This window comes from Carlito syrichta, unplaced genomic scaffold (assembly GCF_000164805.1).
Source record: "Carlito syrichta isolate Samal-C Ts95f unplaced genomic scaffold, Tarsius_syrichta-2.0.1 Scaffold303960, whole genome shotgun sequence".
NCBI lineage: Eukaryota > Metazoa > Chordata > Mammalia > Primates > Tarsiidae > Carlito > Carlito syrichta.
This window is the reverse complement of record NW_007248056.1, coordinates 64,346-78,702: the sequence shown is the minus strand read 5'-3', so window position 1 is coordinate 78,702 and position 14,357 is coordinate 64,346. Positions and strand designations below refer to the sequence as shown.

The following is a 14,357-nucleotide window of genomic DNA, read 5'->3' as shown; positions in this document are numbered from 1 at the left end:
CTCAAAAATAAAAATAAAAAATAGAAAAAAATAAATACACTTTGTAAGGCTATAGCTGCCATACATAGTGATTCCTCTGATGGATCTGGGCAAAGTCAATTGAAAACCTTCAAGAAAGTGTTCACCATTCTAGATACCATTAAGAACATTTGTGGGGAAAATGGTCACAGCTGTCCAGGATTCACATGTGAGTGTGGGGAAAAAGCTAAAAAAGCCCCCAAAGAAGAAGATGAAAATGGTAGCAAGAACCGTATCATCGGAGCTGGAAGACGAGGCCAAAGATGCTTCAGACGGCGAAGGTTCTATAGGAAGCTGTGGATTGGAAAAGGATTACTTTTCTTCCGATGATGAAGCAATAGAGGTTGACAATGAAGATGATGTTCAGCCCTGTGACAAAGAAAATAAAAATGCCGTAGAATCAAGTGTTGGGACTAATACAGGCTGGGCAGATGCCATGGCTAAAATCCTTAACAAAAAAACTCCTAAAAGTAAATCCACCATTCTGGTAAAAAAAAAATAAAGGGCTGGAGAAGGAAAAAGAAAAGTTAAAACAAGAAAGAATAGAGGAAAAAAAACAGCATGATAAGAAGCTGGAGTGGGAAATGTTGCACAGAGTAAAGCCAGATGTTGTCCAAGACAAAGAGACAGAAAGAAATTCAGAGAATTGCAACGAGGGGTGTGGTACAATTATTTAATGCTGTTCAGACACATCAAAAGAACGTTGATGAAAAAGTTAAAGAAGCTGGAAGCTCTATTAGAAAGTGTGCTAAGTTGACATCAACTGTTTCCAAGAAAGATTTCATTAGCGTTTTGAGAGGAATGGATGGAAGTACAAATGAGACAAGTTCTACTGTGAAGAGTCCAAAAGCCAAACAGACTGAAGTGAAATCAGAAGAGGCCCAGGACTGGAAAATCCTGTGTGAGGATTTCATGATGGGAGCATCTATGAAAGACTGGGGCAAGGAAAGTGATGTACCAGATGACAGCAGACCAGAATCTGCAAGTGACTCTGATACATAAAGCATTGTAGAAAATAAAATTTGCAATCATTTTATTTTTTCTAGAAAAATAATTCATCCTCTGATAGGTGGGGAGTTATAAGGATACCACTTGTAAGAAAGCAAAAAGACTTTTACCAGCTTTGGTATTACCCCTTTTCACTTACACTTTATTAAAATTATATTTTTCAACTCTTGCTTAATTTTAACCATCGTTCCTTAAAACATTTGTAAAAAGAAATATTTGTGCTTTACCAGCGAGGTATGCATTTTGCCAGGATCATGGTGGTCATGTTTATTGGTGTGTTTTTCAGGATCACCAGTGTTTCTAGAAATGCAGTATCAATTCATAATTAAAATAAACTCTTTGAAGTTCATGTTTTTCTTCCAATTTATAGGCAACAATTTTTTGAGAACAATTGATATATTTTTGTTTGTTTGTTTGGGGATGCTATTGAGAAAACCTGTGTAGTAAAATGTAAAGTTATATACTATTTCTGATTTGGGGTAGTCATTTTAACTTTAGATAATCTGGCAAATATGAACCAACAGATTTCTACTTTATATTGTTTCCTTTTACTACATAATACAAATAATGACTGAGATTTAAGTGTTAGGCTGTTTTTGCAGGAGAGATTTAGTGGGGTGGAAATTCTCATGATTCACTTAGGCAATAAGACACAATATCTTAGGAAGCGTATTTGATATGTTCTCTCTCTCTCTTCTTTTTTTTTTTCCTCTCAAATATTTGAGTTAGCTTAAATTCTCTTTTATGAACTGCCCAGCCAGTGAAATGATGGAGTTCGACAAGTAATCTGCAGCAGAATATTACATCTGATTTGAGACTTGGTTCCATATTGTTGCCTTAAAGTTTACTAAATTGGGTGACTTGTAGTATCTAGTTGTTAAAAAGGGGAGGGAAGGACTGTTTAATATCAATCCAAAATTTCTGTGAAATGTGCCCAAGATCTAAAGTTTGTAAGGGAACTATTTAATAAATGTGATCTGTTCTTTTCTGAAAAGAATCTATCTCTTTCACCATCTTTCCATAATAAAAACAGTTGTCTCCTACCACCCAATTGCACATACTTGCATCTGTTGTATATTGAGGGATAATCCTTCCCCCCAAAACTGTGCTAGAGCAAAAATGTTTATATTTTTACACCTATTTGAGTGTTACTGTATTATATGACTAAAGTTAAATTAGTCCATGGCCTGGTATTTATCATAAAGGAAGGTGTACACTTAAGATATCAAGTGGTTAAAATAGTAAAAGTTACAACGTATTTTTGTATTCTAACTTTTGAATTTTAGTGTCTTTTAATATAAATAAATGTGAACAAATATTAAAAAAAAAAAGAACATTCATGACTCATGGGCAGAGATCAAAACATCACCATTAACAGGAGTTTGGAAGAAGTTGATTCTAATTCTCATGAATGACTTTGAAGGGTTCAAGATTTCAGTGGAGGAAGTCACTGCAGATGTGGTGGAAATAGCAAGAGAACTAGAGTTAGAAGTAGAGCCTGAAGATGTGACTGAACTGCCGTAATCGAATGATAAAACTTGAATGAATGAGGAATTGCTCCTTATGGGTGAGCAAAGAAAATGGTTTCTTGAGATGGAAACTACTCCTAGTGAAGATGCTGTGAACACTGTTGAAATGACAGCAAAAGATTAGAATATGACATAAACTTAGTTGATAGAACTGCAGCAGGATTTAAGAGGATTGACGCTAATTTTTTTAAAGAAGTTCTGCTGTGGGTAAAATACTATCAAACAGTATCACATGCTACAGAGAAATCTTTCATGAAAGGAAGAGTCAATCAGTATGGCAAACTTTGTTGTCTTTTAAAAATTGCCACAGACTTCCCAAACTTCTGCAACCCCCACCCTGATCAGTCAGCAGCCATCAACATCACGGCAAGATCCACCACCAGCAAAAAAGATTACGATTCATTGAAGGCTCAGAAGATCATTATCATTTTTAACAATAAAATATACTTTAATTAAAGCAAACATATTGTATCTTAATAGACTACAGTATAATGTAAGCATAACTCTTTTTTTCTTAGAGACAGGGTCTCGCTCTGTTGCCCAGGCTAGACTACAGTGGTACAATCACAGCTCACTGTGACTCCAACTCCTGAGCTCAAGCAATCATCCAGCCTTGGCCTCCCAAAATGCTAAGATTACAAGCAAGAGCCACCACATCCAACCTTGGAAACATAACTTTTATATGCACTGGAAAATCAAAAAATTATTGTGACTCGCGTTGTTGCAATATTTGCTTGGTTGTGGCGGTCTGGAACCAAATCTACAATATCTCCAAGGTACTGTATTTTATTTCTGGTAGCATGTATGATCCATCCAATCACAGAAATGCAGACCATATTAAGCAAGATCCTATTTAACATGCATTAATTTCATAGACTCCTTAAAGCAGATCCCCCAAAAAAGGAACTATTAAAGGGAAAAATAGAAAGAAATTATGCTGCCATTAAACAAAGCACTTGAAAGGAATAAGTAAAATATGAAGAAATGTATCATAATATTATACTCGAAATGCAGAATACAGAATTATATATGCAATGTAATCACAAACTTAGTTAAGATACAAATTTTAAAAATTAAAAGACTAGAAAGAGATTCACTAAAATGTTAGCAGCCAATATCTTTCGGTGATGGTGACAACAAGCAATTTTGTTTCCCCCTCTTTTTACTTATTTCTGTTTTTCATAGTTTTTGGTCATAATCATGGAGGTATTTCTTTTTCAATGGAAAAATATATTTTAAGATGCACATTAAGGCATAACTAGTCTATAGCTTGCTAATGCAAAGATAAAGGTCATCATTTTTCACGGCTGTTTCTATTCTGGTTGACATACTCTAGATATGAAGCGAAGCTCAGTCACTCTTGGATTTGCTACTAACAGTAGACACAGCGATATTATTTTACTGGACCATCCTGTGAAACATATCACACACATTAGGAAATGATCCTGAAGGTAGAGAAATACATGAATTTTGGAAACACATTCAGTCTATAGCAATGTCTAAGCCATGGAGAAAGAACAATGGAGAGAAAGGATGATCTGTGGGGGGCTGAGAAGTAAAGACATAACCAGCACAAAGTACATGATGTGAGATACACCTGGCAGATTGTGGAGCATGGAACACTCCCACCCCATGCACACTAGCCCTGTACTCCATCCGCAGAACTCCATGGGAAGTCCTTCTCTTCTTTGAAGACTTCTCACTCTGATTAATTCCTAGACTTCGCTTCACATCTATTTTTAAAGACATTTATCACCACATTTTCACCTTCTTCCTTTGAAAAAGAAAAAAGGAAAAAAACTTCACATTCTGAAAAATGCTTTGTCATTGCCTGAGAAGATAAGAAGTTTCTCCAAAGTAGTAGCAATTTTTTTTTTCATTTGAGCAGTTACTCTATATCCTGCACTCTGTGGAGTGCTTTCATTTATGCACTCATTTAAGTCTTGGTAGAGTGAAGTGGGAGCTCTCTCTCTACTTCTCTCTATGGATGAAACAGAGAAGCTGACATAGAAAAGTTTTCTTTTTTTTGAGTTGGAGTCTCACTGTCGCCCAGACCGGAGTGCAGTGGCCGCTCCCGGCCACCGCAGCCTCGACCTGCTGGGCTCAGGCGATCCTTCCGCCTCAGCCTTCCGAGTAGCCGGAACTCCAGGCGCGCGCGACCACGCCCGGCAAAATTTTTGATTTATTGTAGAGATGAGGTCTCGCCAAGTTGCTCAGGCGGGTCTCGAACCCGCGGGCTCAGGCAATCCACTCACCTCGGTCTCCCAAAGCGCGGGATTATAGGCTGAGCCACCTAGCCCGGCTATCTGGCTGAGTTATCTGATGCCTGCACCCATTTTCGTATTTGCCCCACACACACAATGGGGCAAGGAGAAAGTGAGCTGGTGGATCCTCATTGCAATCAACTTCATCAATCTTCTGGACGCCGGATGGGAACAGCACCTCGGGACCACCCTGGCTCTGTCCCCTTTTCTTTCTCTTCATCGAAAAAGCCAGAAGCCCAAACCCGAAATTGCAAGAGAAGGAAACAAGGAACGAAATTACTACCTCACCTCTCAGGACTGATAAATCTAAATCGTCTATTTCTTTGTCCTTAGCATCACAAATGCACACTCCATGGCTTCAGCAAATCTTGGACTCTCAGTAGAAAACAAACGCCCAAACGTTACACGTTCAATTAATGCAGGTACCGATTGCTTTGTTGTTCAGGAAGGGGAGTGGCTTCCTTTAATAGGTGGAGTGAGAATCACAAAGAATAAATGCAGTTTTCTGGGATGACTTAAAGAATTACATAATTCTCCTACAAAGTGAGAATGCTAGAGTGTTCGAATCATCCTGGGGGCTTTAAAAAATCCTGATGCCTAGGTCATAGGTCAGATCACAAGATCATAATCTCTAGGCAGACAGGGATAGGGACCCAGGCTTCCACATTTGACTCTGGATTGTCATCACCAAGAAACTTGAGGTGCCGTGAAATAAATGCAGAGATAATAACTGGAAGAGAGCTGATGAGTTTTCAGGTGGTTTTCATTTACATTCAAGTTAGGGGAAAAAATCAATTATCTCTATGTCCTAATTATACTAATTTTTTTTTAAATTTGACTATATTTTACACAAATAGTACTTACCAAGGAATAAAAAGGAAAGGCTTCATCCAATTATGATGCTCTTATCTCTCTTTATGTTTTGATTCAGGCCCTAGAGCAAAAATGTCTGCCCTTTGTTATTTGTAAAAGGCACTGAAGAGCCACCCAGAAGAGACACCACAAACGGGCCCTCCCTGCTGCCTCTGCCACCTCCCTGGGGAAGTTTTTATCTGTGGAACTTGGTTGTTTTGAACTTTATCTTTCCTTTGAATGACTGTTATCTCTATTATTTTTCCAAAGAGAACAGAGCCCTTCTAAAAATTGTTTCAGTTCCTAGAAAAGAAAAATAAACATTTTCTCCAACACTTGCATTACAAATTGCATTTCAAACCCAATGGGAAAGTCTGTTTATTTTTTATTCAAATTACATCAACTCTTTTCTAGAAATAAATTAAACTCCAGTCCCCTACTCAGCTCAAAAAAAAAACTTTCCAAAACAAACCAGGGAGATACTTATGCATAAATATATCCTCATTATATATCTGCTCCCCTTATATTTATATGCCTATTTTATATGTACAAAAGAATACATACATATTTATATTATAGATAAGTATATATATCATATTAAATATACATATTATATATGTTACCTGACTATAACAGATATAGAAAATATGTTATCTGGTTATCTGAATGTAACCAGATAGCTTTCATATGTCATTGAATGCAATATTAAATATAAATGTACATATAGTACATTATATATATTTACAGATTATGTATTTCTTTTATATATTATTTTATTTATGTGGATAAGTTCATATGTGTGTATTGATACTAACCATATCACATCTCCAAAATGATTCTAAACAATGAAATTTAGCATATAAAACTCAGAAAATTACTTTCTGTGCAGAGATAAAGCCAATTCAATCTTAATTTGATCTATTATTTTAAGAGGATGATTGAGTGTACTCATCATCACAAAAGAAGTTAACAAAAAGTTCCTGACAAAGATCGATCTTGCAAGGTTTCAGAGTTATTCACCGAGGCTGCTAAGGATGTGTTCTTTAAATCCATCCAAATCCCACGTAGGGGTTCTAGGTAAAGGTTAGGTCTGACTCAGGTGAGTTCCATCTGGGATCAGGATAATAAAAGTCCCCCAGGAAGACCCAGCATCAGACAACAACATGGAATAAAGAAGTAAATCCCACATTTACTTCCATTTCATTTTGCCCTAATGTTGTCTGGATTCATTTGATCATGTTAATTCACTTGACAAGTTAGGTTTCTAGTAGGCTTGAACTAGAATTATCTTGAATTTAAAGTTAGTGGGGTAGAAATTAAAAAGCTTTCCTAGTGTTTTCTGGAAATTTCTGCTTCGTCTTATTTTCCCCTGCGGTTAGAGGTTGTTGCTGACCCACCGGGGGGCTCCCAGTTACTCACAGATGTTTGTTGATGCCAATTTGATCATCCAGACCATCCAATGAGACTGCTCTCATGCACCCCCAATCCCCCTGCCACTTTGTCTATAATGGTGACATTCCTCAGCCTGAAGGTGTGCTATCTTGACTGTTATTCTTGTCTCTCTTACTATGTAACTTGCTGTACCTTTTACTTATTTATCTTATGGATTTTTCTGACTCCACTATTAGACTATAAGCTCCAACTGGACAAGAATTTTGAGCTTGTTGTCCAATGGTAAATTGTAAATTCTAATAAGGGCACCTGGCAAACAGTGAATGATCGATAAATATTTGTCAATGACATGAATAAGCCAGAATGCAGGCAGATCCAATAAGATAAAAGGGCAGGAGAATAAGAGGAAGATGGAAAAAAAAAAAAAAAAGACCTTGAAAACTTTCAAGTGGTTCAGCACCCAAGTCTATTTTTTTCAGGATGAAATTGAACCTCAGTGTTCCTTTCAAACATTTAGACCATTTCATAGTCACTTCAACAAGAATTTTCCGAAAGAAGCAGGCTTGTATGTAAACAGAGAACAAGTCCAGCAGACCCAATTGCCCTCAGCTCTTGCCAGAATGAGAAATACTTTGGTTTTGTTCGATTCAGTTTTCTTCCCTCTATACTTGAATTGGCACCAGAATATATAAACGTTGAAATTGATGTGATTTTAAATGTACCCACGCATTGCAGTCTCTTGCCAACACTTTTATAACCAGTTTCTAACCAGCCTTTGCAATCCACACTCACAATTGTGTATGTTTTTGTTCAGCTTACTTTACAGATTGGCAAAATGTTGTGTTCTACTCATTTTACAAGTTGTGTATGTTTTTGTTCCACTTCTTTCACCCCATGGCCTAAGGCTGGGGTTGGCAAACTTTTTCTACAACAGGTCAGACAGTAAATATTTTAGGCTATGTAGGCCACAGGGTCTCTGCAGCCGCTACTGACTCTGCTGTTGCAGTCCAAACATAGCCAAAGGCAAAATGCAACATATGGGCTGGGCTCCAATAAAACTTTATTCTTGGACACCGAAATCTGACTTTTATGCAATTTTTGCATTTTGGGAAATACTATCTTTTGATTTTTTTCAACCATTTAAAAATGCCAAAGTCATTCTTAGCCTGTGGGCTACAAAAACAAGCGGTAGGTGTTTGCAAGCTAAGTTTGGCTAAGATGTTAAAGGAGTCCTTGTAGTGGTTTGTTCCCTTGAAAAGGTGCTTTTTAGAGCCTTCTTGCAATTCCTATTCTGTAAATGCAAGTTGCCACAGGATAGGTCTCTTCAAACCCAAAGACTGAGGCTACAAGAATAAGCCTGGTTCTTACCAGAGGACTAGAGTTCTGTGTGTTCACAGCTCTCAGGTCTACAGTGCTGTTTAAGCCAACACTTATTTATAATTCTGACTTTATTAGCAGGTGATCAAACGTATGTTAACTAGTATATCCCTCATCCCTCCTAGAAATGTTAAATGTTTCTTCTCCTCAGTTCCCAAAGCATTTGTTCATCTCTGTTGCAAGGGGTCCTGATTGACATGTAGCCCCTTGAAGACAGAGCTGATCTAAGCCCTATTCAGGGTGTACCCATAGCCCTGGCATCCCATGCAGTACCAAAGACGCTCAGGGTTGAATGTCATTTCCTTGCCCTAATCAGAACTGAGAGAGCATCCCCGACTGCAGAACTGGGTGAAGAGAGAAGGCAACTTTCTGAGGTGTATTTCATTGGGAACAAATACAAAAATATTTGTCTATTTGGGAGAGTCTCTGGGACTTATGTCCATTGGGTTAAAGAAAGAAAATTGTTTCTACATCCCCGTCTACTTGGAGAATACATTCACTGACCTAAGAGGCTGGACTGAATGGAAAGCTCTTGGCAAAGGGTAAATGCACAGTGACCTCCTGAAATAACAATTGCTCCACCCCCTCATCTCTCCTCCCTAAGGCCTGCCATCACCACCATTTCCTAAGGGGTCCCAAGCTTCAGCTTCTAGCAATGTATGCAAGTGTCAGATGTGTTGTTGCTGCTACTCCTCACACTGTGGGTAGATCCTGGGATAATCACAAGGGAAGTGGAAAGCAACACCAGCCTTTCCAAAGCAGCATTTCCTCCAACTGGAAGCCTCTGCAGCCCATCAAATGTGAGTCTGGTTAGGGTGGGACTAGTCCTGCAGCTCCCTCTCTTTACCTCCTCATCTTGCTAGAGATGTTCTTTCCTTCCACTTCACTCAAGGCGCGTCACTGTGCTGACCACACACCAAAACAGTACTTGGGATTTTTCTCCAAACACATTTCAAACTGGAAAATCCTGCTATACCTATACTTATTTTGTCTCTTCAATGGATTAGAAGAACAACCACTGAGTAGGGTGCCATCGGATCCAAACACTGGTCAATTGCTGGTGCTGTGTGCAGATTGATAGAGACATTGGTGGACTCTAAAGGTCATGGTTTTCCCTTGGCTTGTGAATTCCACATAGAATCAGAGCAGAGCTCTTGACTCCATTTTGAGAAGTGTGCCTGGGATGAACTGCCCTGCTTCCCAATTGTGGAGGACAGTCTAAGGTGGTCCCAAGCTTCCCATACCCTGTCCTACGAGCCCTACATTATTCCTTTCCCCTTGATATCCCCAAGATGGGATATCATTCTCACAATTAAGCTATGGTATAAAGGTGAAGGAAAGGGCTGGGCTCGGTTGCTCAGCCTGTAATCCTGCGCTTTGGGAGGCTGAGGTGAGTGGATTGTCTGAGCCTGTGGCTTCGAGACCCACCTGGGCAACTTGGCGAGACCTCATCTCTACAATAAATCAAAAAATTAGCCAGGCGTGGTAGCGCGCACCTGTCGTTCCAGCTACTTGGAAGGCTGAGGCGGAAGGATCGCCGGAGCCCAGCAGGTTGAGGCTGCAGTGGCCAGGAGCGTGCCACAGCACTCTAGTCTGGGCGACAGAGTGAGACTCCAACTCAAAAAAAAAAAAAAAAGGTGAAGGAAAGTAACAAGGTTAGAAATTCTCAAATCAGTTGACTTTAAGTGAATAAAAAAGGAGTCAAAAAGAAATGAGCTATCAGGCCATGAAAAGACAGTAGAACTTCAAATGCACATTGCTAAGTGAAAGAAGCCAGGCCGAAAAGGTTACATATGGTGTGATTTCAATTAAATGACATTCTGAAAAAAGCAAAACTATGAAAAAAGTGAAAGATCCATGCTTTCCAGAGGTTGGAGAAGAGGGAGGGATGTATTGTGGAGTATGGAGGATTTTTAAAGTAGTATAGCTAGAACCGGGCATGGTGGCTCACATCTATAGTCCCAGCTACTCCAGAGGTTGAGGTGGGAGGCTTGTTTGAGCCCAGGACTTTGAGACCAATTGGGGCAACATAGCAAGACCCCATCTCAAAAATAAAAATAAAACAGTGAAACTATTCTGTATTTTACTATAATGGTGGATGTATGTCATTACATATTCATCAAAACCCATACAATGTACAACACCAAGAGTGAATTCTAATGTAAATTATGGGCTTTAGGCGATCATAATGTGTCATTGTAGGTTCATCAATTGTAACATGTATCACCACATCTTAGCCTGTTTGGGCTGCTATAACAAAATGACTTAGTATAAGTAGTTCATAAATCATAGAAATGCATTTCTCACAGTTCTGGAGGCTGGAGGTCCAAGATCAAGGCACCAGCAGATGTGGTGTCTGGTGAGGTCTCACTCTCTATTCCATACATAGTACCTTGTTGCTGCATCTTCACATAGTAAAAGGGACAAGGGTGCTCCCTTCAACCTCTTTTATAAGGGCACTAATTCCTCATGACTTCATCACCTCCCAAAGGCCTCACCTCTTAATATCATCACCTTGGGGAATTAGGTTTCAGACCATAGCAGAGGGGCAGGATGTAGATAGTGGGGGAGTCTACATGTATGTAGGGGTGGGAGCATAGGAAAAAATCTCTGTACTTTCTACTCTATTTTGCTGTGAACCTACAATTGCTCTTAAAAATCAAGTTTATTTAAAAAGGAGGGTAGGAAGGTAATCATGAGTGACCTGACCTAATCAAGTGAGCCTTGTGAAGAAGGTCCTAACTTTCTTGAAAGTGCAGATGTGTTGCTATAGTGGTTTTACTGGCCTTGAGAAACCCAGCCACCATGAATATTACAGTTGCAAAGAAGTAAAATTGATCCGCAACCTAAGGGGGCTTGGAGGGCATCCCTTCATAATCAAGCATTCAGATGAGAATACAGCTTGGCCGACACCTTGATTGGAAGGTGAGACTCTGTCAGATCCTGAGCAGAGAACTCATGTAAGCCCTGCCCAGACGTCTTACCTTTAGAAACTGTGAGATGACAAATGGGTGTTGTGTGAAACCACTAGATTGTGGTAATTTGCTACACAGCATAGATGACTAATATACCAGCTCTAGTAAATGTCCAATATTAATAGCAACAATGATGATGATGATGATGATGCCATATATTGTACTCTAGTGTTAATAAAATATTCACACAAATACAGCTGGGTTTTCTCACCAGCTCATGACTCCAGCCTCATTCAGTTGGGGGAGCAAAGTAACATAGTGTGTAAAACAAGCTTTGGAATTTTACAGACCTGAGATTGAATCCTGTTTTGCTCACTTTCTTGTTGTACATGCTTTGGCAATCTTATCCCATGAACTCAGTACAAGAGAGACAATAAAAATGCCTGCCTGATAATACTGGTTCTCAAACTCAGCTGCCCAAAGTACTCAGCTAGAGAGCTTTCAAATTGCTGATGGCCACCTCCAGGGACCCTGATGTGATAGTGTGGGGCAGGGTCTGGACCCTGGGAAGTTGGCAGTCACCCCAGGATCCTCACAGGCAGCAAAGTAGGACCATGGCTGACTCATGGTGTTGCAGTAAGGACCAAATTAGGTGGTAAAAACTTCCAACGGTGAGTGCTCAGGAAAAGTCACTTTCATTATCTCTGTTTTAGGAGTTATACAAGCTTAAGATCAGAGACGCAAATGACCCAGGTCACACCATTAAAAAGAAGCAGTAGCACCACAATACAGCTCATCACTTGTCACACCAGACTTCAAAGATTGCCAAGCTATCTCTTGAGGTCCCTGTTCCTCAACTTTGTACAACCTCGGGTCTTCTGAAAGTAGCCAGTGGAGCAAGAGTCAGTGAAGTCAAAACCATGGTCCAAATTCTGCCATTATCTGCTTTAAAAAAAAGTTGTATTTGAAGCCATGCCATCCATTCATTTACTGCATTTACAATTTGAATAATCGCAACAGAGATCATGTAGCCTGCAAAGCCTAAAATATGTAGTATCTGGCCCCTTACAGAAACACTCTGCTAACCCTTTGCAATAGAAGAGCAACCACCAAGATGACGATTTATCAGGTTCATGACCTAACTGGTCTCCACTTAGTCAATGCTGAATCTTTTTCCCCAGAAAACCACAGACAGAAGGCACCTGAAAAACTGCTGCAGAGCTTAACTTTACAAGAAAACTGATTAAGGCCAAAGGGGGTGTCAGCCTGGCTGAGGACAGTTGTAGGGCCCCTTGGGAGCCAGGGCAGAAAGGGAATCCAGATGTGCCATCTCCCACATGGTGCTGCTGACTTCACTGCAATGCGACTGAAGTAAAACAGTGACTCAAGGAGAGGTTTGAAATGGGAGAAGGGAGGTGATTTTGTTCTGTCTTCTGTTTATTTTTATTTTTATTTTTACTTTTTTTGAGTAGAGATCTCACTCTGTCACCCAGGCTGGAGTGCAGTGGCACGATAATGGCTCACTGCAGCCTTGAATTCCTGGGCCCAAGTGATCTTTCTGCCTCAGCCTCCTGAGTAGCTGGGACTACAGGTGCATGCCAGGCTAATTTTCTGATTTTTTGTAGAGACAAGGTCTTGCTATGTTGCCAAGGATCGTCTCAAACTCTTGGGCTCAAGCAATCCTCCTGCCTCGGCATCCCAAGTGCTGGCATTACAGGCATGAGCCACCATGCCCGGCCTTGGTGTCTTTTTATTTTTAATATTCAAAGCCACTAATAGTTTCACTGGATGAGACAAAACTAGCACAGGATTCAGGAACAGAATTGGGTAGTTACTTTCTGGAATAATGTGACTTGTTTCTTTTCTGTTGGTCTGTGAAGGTGTCACATTGTAGAAGTCTATGCAGGAAAAACACAGTACTTGAAAGCTTTAAGGAACTCCTTGATTCTATCAAATTCTAAATGAACAGAAATTCAGCCCTCGATGAGCTCCATTTTAAAAAGAAAAATGTCTTTGTTATTTATCCCACTGTTCCGAGTGGTTTAAGCCTTCCCAGTAAATCGGTGTCCAGCCAACCAAAGGTTCTGGAGTAATAAGAGGAAAATCAACTGGGGGAGTTGTTTGTCTTCCACTGAAGTCACCCAGTCGCTCATTGGGTATCATTTCCAGGAACCATTAATCATTAAATTCCAAAAGGTTTCTTGAATCATTGTCTCCAGTTGTTGCATCCCTAGGCCCTCTAGATACATTTAATTTTCCCTTCCCGCTCAAACTTGACATGAGTATGTACTTTTACCAAAGAGAATCATCTAGATAAACAACAGCAAGCCTGTGCAATCTCCTGGTAAGAATCCAAGGTGGTACGGTCACATACATATGCTCCACATAGTATCTGGTACGTGTTCTATGAGCCCAGCTGTATGCCAGGATGGTACATCACACAAGCAACACAGACATGCTATCCTTGTTCCCAAGGAGTAAACAGGCTGAGAACAATAACCCCAGAACACACAACATAAGTAGCAATTACCTTTGGGACCCAGAATATACAAGAAAAAAAAAAACCCTAAATCACTTGAATTTGTTGATTCTGCTAGCAAGAAGTGTTCTATATACAATTGTATCTCAATAATCCTGACCAAAAAGAGCCAAGCTGGAGGCATCACACTACCTGACTTCAAAATATATTACAAAACTATAGTAACCAAAACAGCACTGTATTAGTATAAAGGCAGACACATAGGCCAATTGAACAGAATAAAGAACCCAGAAATAAATCCATGTCTTTACAGCATACCGATTTCTGACAAAGGCACTAAAAACACACAATGGGAAAATGACAACCTCTTCAATAAATGGTGCTGGGAAAATTGGATATCCACATGCAGAAGAACGTGTATGGTATCTCTCACCATATACAAACATTAACTCAATATGGGTTAAAGACTTAAATATAAGATCCAAAACTATAAAACTACTAGAGGAGCATAGGAGAAACATTT

At 39.6% G+C, this 14,357-nt stretch overlaps 1 pseudogene across 1 annotated transcript; it reads left to right on the top strand.

The window, feature by feature from the left end:
* Positions 1-202: 202 nt before the first annotated feature.
* On the top strand, positions 203-1,186 carry LOC103261651 (annotated as a pseudogene). The gene has a single exon (XR_002482039.1). The product of XR_002482039.1 is annotated as an RRP15-like protein pseudogene (transcript).
* The last annotated feature ends 13,171 nt before the right edge of the window (positions 1,187-14,357 follow it).